At 36.8% G+C, this 6,000-nt stretch overlaps 1 long non-coding RNA gene across 1 annotated transcript in view; it reads right to left on the bottom strand.

The window, feature by feature from the left end:
- Window positions 1-241: 241 nt before the first annotated feature.
- The window catches only part of LOC101734496, a 44,054-nt gene continuing 38,295 nt past the window's right edge, over window positions 242-6,000 (bottom strand). Inside the window, exon 4 of the long non-coding RNA XR_004222036.1 lies at window positions 242-1,709. This is a non-coding gene — a long non-coding RNA (uncharacterized LOC101734496). The remainder of the gene's footprint in view (window positions 1,710-6,000) is intronic.

Raw genomic sequence — 6,000 nt, 5'->3', positions numbered from 1 at the left:
ACAACAGCACAATGCTGTGCACCTGATGTTGCAAGGGGCAACCTAGGGCAGCAGATTTAAGGAATGGTGTCTGAATGATGGATAAAAGGTACCCAAAGAAAAAAATCCCCCAGCCTGGCACTTGATCTGGTGGCGGAACTGAGAGCTACTGATCTCTGCTGTGAATTTCTACAAAACCTAACATATATTTTGGACACCAATTCGCCTTTATTACCTTGGAAAAGATCATCATCAGAAGTCATTTAAGTAAAAAAATCCATTTATTGAAACTTTAAAGGAAAGCGTACAGCAATTTGCTTAATGCATAGTCTGACACATGTCAGAGTGAGCCCTTAATCATACAAAACAATAGCTAGCATTGTTTATTCCTGTTAAGTGTGCTTTGTCATGTTATTCTTTTCAGCTTCCTGGCCATCATTCATAATCACTGCTCTTTACTGATTGATCCACTGCAGAGCTGACTCTGCTTTTTTTAGTGAATGCTAAATATAATTGATACCATCATCTTATTCAACTTTCCTTTTTCCAAATTTTTTTTCAATAGTAATGCACAAGCTTGATACACTGATATTTACAAAAGCATGGTGAAATGAAGCAGAAAATAACACAGGCAAACAAAATTGTAATTAGAATACATGAGAACTGTCTTGATCCCCACCTCAGGACCTAGTGAGATCTCATAGAACAGAATTTGCAGACAGAAAAAATGTGGGGTACACTCATTAATACACCACAAAATGCTTCTCTTATATGTGGAGGCATCATGTCCCTGAAAAAGGACTGTGGTTTTAGGATATAGGACTGTATAGTAGGATTAGACTAAAGAATGCATATGGAAAAGGAAATATAGGATTTTTGTTGTGGGGTGGCTGGTATAGTAGGGAAAAATAGCAAGTTGAATTTACAATTGGTTCATGATGCAAGTACACATTTTTTTTTTTTTTTTTTTGCCCACAAAGCACATTTTTACCAGAATTCCAGCATAAAAACTAGTTCATGTTAAGTTGCACCCATCACAACTTGTGTGCAATGCACCAGCATGGATGCCAAAATAGCAGCCATTTGGCAATGGCTTGGCATGCAGCATTACTAAACGTTTAGTGTCTCATTAGCTTGGTGTAGGACAGTAGGGCCTAATGATGCAACTTGCTTATCCAGGCTGCCAGAATTTCCACTTCAGACCACACATAATCCATTAAAATCAATGGGAACAACTCAACTGGCAGAAAAAAACAGGCAAAAGAGTGAAAAACCATGATGGATGAATGCCGTATTTTCCTATAGTATTTTGAAATGACTGTTAGCACTAACACTGGATTTTTACACAGAGGCACATAATCACCATTTTTTACACAGTAATGCCTGGTAATGTGCTGTGTGTTTTGTCACTGTTTTTTCTATACAGCTTGATAAATAGGCCCCTTTGAATATCACTTGAAAGTGTCCCACCCCAAGCGCAGGCCCTCCAAGTTGAACCTAGGCAAACTACCTTTGCCCCTAGGTCTGTACATTTGAGTCCCTACTCTACAGGTGGCACATCCAGGAATGCTAATCCTTCTGTGTCCTTGTTGTTTGCCAGAATCCACAGACTGCCTACTAGGCCTACCTCCATTCAGTTTCTGAGTTTAATCCACTTCCTCCAATGATCCAAAGAGATCAATCACATGTTGGCTTCCTCTTTTAAAAGAATAGGACTACGACCAGGCCTCCTGTAAATTAGGACCACACTTAGTCATCCAAAACCTTAGGGGACTGCCTTAATAAAGGCTAACTAAAGCTTTAATCCCCTACATAACCTTTTCAAAAACTTTATATTTAGATTTAAAATCTTCAAAGACTTATGTCTTTAAATATGCAATGAAATAGTAAGCATTTCCTAACTGCACAGGCTTGAATTCCAGTTTACAGTTGACATGTACATGTTCTCATTTATTGTATATTAGTTTTCCTTTCTATTTCTCTAGTCTTATTCTGGTAAGGCACTTATTTTTACTGTACTGAACTGACTGCTAGAATTAGGAAAAAATGATTGATTGCCTTATTTTTATTTATGAAAGCAGTCATAAAAGATGCAGGCTTGTAAACAACAGTAAATAAATTCAAGTTACACATTTCAGTTAATAATTATTATATACTTTACACTGAACATGAAATCCTAGGATTAGATAGTAAATACTGGGTCTCCAGTTTTTGTGAATTCTGTAATTAGTTTTTTTCATGTTTTTGGTGAGCTTTATTGACTTCTTTTCTCCTTGGTTTTAGCAGGGCTTTACAAACAGCAGTGCAGGGTGATACTGTATAGTTTGTCATGGACCTAGATGCACTCTGGTTGAGGGAAGGGTTGTAAGAACAATAATAATTTATTCACAGACACGTCTTTCACACAATAGAGCTGGGATCCCCAACCTTTTATACCTTTATACCTTTTCAAATGGAAACATTTTTGGGAAGCAATGCAAGCATGAAAAAAGTTCCTGGAGGTGCCAATGAGAGCTCTAATTGGCTATTTGGTAGCCCCTGTGTTGTCTGGAAGCCTACAGAAGGCTTTGTTTGGCAATTACACTGTTTTTTTATGCAATCAAAGCTTGCCTCCTAACCAGAAATTAAAAAATAAAAACCTGTTTTGAGGCTACTGGGGCAATATCCAAAGGATTGGCGAGCAGCATGTTGCCCCGGAGCCACTGGTTGGGGATCACTGCAATAGAGGGAAACGTCTTTCACACAATAGTAGTTGGGAATCTGATCAGCTATTATCCTGGCTTTTGCATTGAAAACCCAGTGGGTCAGCATTAGTCTATAGGATAAACCCATGTAAATGGGACTTTTCTAAGAGCCTAAAGGAATTTCTTCCCAGAATCCTGTTATGACATTTGCATACGTATGAGGCGGTCTCCTCAACCCTGTTAGCTTGTTCGTGTATCCCCATTCCTGGCTCTACCTAAGCTGATCAGAAAACCCTGCACTACACTGATGAGCCCCAAGAAGGGCGAAACCGGTCTGTAGATGGGAATCTGATCAGCTATTATGCTGGCTTTTGCATTGAAAACCCAATGGGTCAGCATTAGTCTATAGGATAAACCCATGTAAATGGGACAAGCCCATGTAAATGGGACATTCACACAATAGTACAAATACTACATTCACAGTTTGCTCTTTTTTGCTCTTACAACAAAATTGCTGAAGCTCAACCCTCAACCTCCTGGTTTCTATTTTCAGACACTTAGGGGCACATTTACTAACCCACGAACGGGCCGAATGCGTCCGATTGCGTTTTTTTCGTAATGATCGGTAATTTTGCGATTTTTTTCGGCGTCTTTCCGATTTTTGCGTAAAAACGCGAGTTTTTCGGCGTCTTAACGATTTTTGCGTAAAAACGCGAGTTTTTCGTAGCCATTACGAAAGTTGCGCAGTCGCGATTTTTTCGTAGCGTTAAAACTTGCGCGAAACGTTGCGCCTTTTAAGTTTTAACGCTACGAAAAAGGCGCAACTTTGCGCGCAAGTGTTAACGCTACGAAAAAATCGCGACTTTGCGCAACTTTCGTAATGGCTACGAAAAACTCGCGTTTTTACGCAAAAATCGTAAAGACGCCGGAAAAATCGCGTTTTTACGCAAAAATCGTAAAAACGCCGAAAAAATCGCCAAAAATACGAAAAAGTTGCAGAATGTTCGTTTCCAATCGGAATTTTTCCAATTCGGATTCGAAATCGTGTCTTAGTAAATCAGCCCCTTACAGTCTCTCCCCTTTTCAACAGGTTCCTACTCCTACTTTCAGCAACTGTATTGTTTTTCTTTTTCAGCCAGAATGGATACAGTCTCTGTTATTCTCCACATCTGCTATGTCTCATTATGTTTCATAATTTGTATACAATGCTGCCGGTTTCCTTTGCAATTGGCATTTAGAAAATACTAGTTCAGGTAACCCGAACTCATAATCTGCACTTGCATTACTCTGTAACTAATGGCATTAACTAGTATCTACAAGCACTGGTATGCAATGAAAGGTAAACTCAGATAAACTGCAAGCTTCAGTCTTATTTATAATTAAAGAAGAAGTTCTCTCCTAAAACCAGAGTTCAGCAGTGCCCTGTTGGGGCCCTGGAACTTTCTGCGGGGGCAAATGTATCCAAACATTTACTGCATGGAAGAAGCTTATTGCATAAGTATTTACTCCCTAAGTCAATACATGGTAGGCTCAGTTTTGCTGCAGTTAAAGTCTTAAGTCTTTTGGGGCTGAAACTAGAATGATTTTGGCACATTCTTACAGGCAGACTTGCTTTAAGTTATTTATATTAGATAGATGCACCATTGTTTTTTTGTCTGCTTAAACATTTGGTTTGCTTCAACTTCCCAATAACCTGAACATTTCATTTAGCATTCATTTAGTGTTTAATAAAAAAAAAAAAGTCAAGTAAACAAAATGTTCAGGCAAACTGAATGTTCTATGAATTGGAATGAAATAGAATTATCTGAAGTTTCAGTTAAACTGTATGTACAGCTAAACAATATGATTATTAAGAAGCAATGTTCAACAACATTTTTCAGACACTCCATATTTATTTACTGAACACTCTATATTTATGTACTTTTCATTTAAACAAGGTGTTGAGTGCAATAATATACCTTCAATAAACATTCTGTTTGACTTCATTTTATTAGCATTCCATCAACTTTATTAAGCAAAGCATTCCCCTTCACTTAACATGAATTTTAACCAGCACATGCCATTTCAATCAATATTTTGTATATTTAGCTTAATATTCAGATTAATTGAACATGCCTTTTCTAACAAACGTGCCTTTGGCGGACGGTCCCATAACATTAAACACTTCATTGATTTACAATTTATTGGCATACTTTCTTTTTACCCTGAACATTACACTTACTAAACATTTCACTGTATATTCTGTTAACCTAACTTTGCCATTATCAACCATTTCATTAATGTTGAATTTATTTATTTTTACTAATTAAATAACCTCAACATTAAGATTCTGTAGAGTATACACAAACTGTATGTTCACAGTACATTTAATGTTAAGGTAATCAGCATGTTTAGTGAAATTAAATTCACAGCTACATACAATTTAATAACTCAGCTAAATGAAAAAATGTAATTAAATAGAATGGTTAGCTGCACACATTGTTCAAATTCATTGCATATTCAGGTAAATGTAATGTTCAGCTAAATGAATTGTTCTACTAAACTGAATGTTTATATTGAGAATGTCCCATTTTACTATTTTTTTAGATTGTGCTAATCAATTTATCTTTTTTTATCTTTAAAATTTTTGCTTTTACCAGAAGACTCCATTTATATGAATGCCTTTGGTAAACATTCAATTTGACAAAACATTGCTTGTAACTAACAGTTCCTTTTCCCGGACCATTCAGTTTTGGTCACTAAAACTTGCTATTTCACTAAACATTTGAAAGGTTGTTCACTTTCAAGATAGTTTTTAGTATGTTATAGAATTGTCAGTTCTTAGCAACTTTTCAACTGATCTTAATTTTTTATAGTTTTTAATTTATCCAATTATTCCACTTTTGACTCTTTCTAGCTTTCAAATGATGGTCACTGACCCCAGCAGTCAAAAACAATTGCTCTGTGAGGCTACACTTTTATTGTCATTGATAATTTTTATTACTTACTGTATCTTTCTAATTAGGCCCTTCTCTAGTGATATTCCTGTCTTTCAATCTGCTGCCTGGTTGCTACAGTAATTTGGACCCTAAAATTCCAAAGGGGAGAGCTTCTAAAAAAAAGCAAAATACTTTAAAAACCACAAATAATAAAAAATGAAGACCGACTGCATATTGACTCAAAAATAGCACCCTCTACATCATACTAAAAGGTAACAACAAAATGAACAACCCCTTTAAAGGAGAAGGAAAGGTTAAGTCACTTGGGGGTGCCAAAATGTTAGGCACCCCAAGTGACTTAAATCGCATACTTTTTGCCCTGGGCTGGTGCCCCTGTTCAGAGAGAACAGCACCAGCCC

The sequence above is a fragment of the Xenopus tropicalis genome, chromosome 3, assembly GCF_000004195.4.
Source record: "Xenopus tropicalis strain Nigerian chromosome 3, UCB_Xtro_10.0, whole genome shotgun sequence".
In the NCBI taxonomy this organism is placed as follows: Eukaryota; Metazoa; Chordata; class Amphibia; order Anura; family Pipidae; genus Xenopus; species Xenopus tropicalis.
The sequence above is the reverse complement of the archived record's forward strand: the minus strand, read 5'-3'. Positions and strand labels throughout refer to the sequence as shown.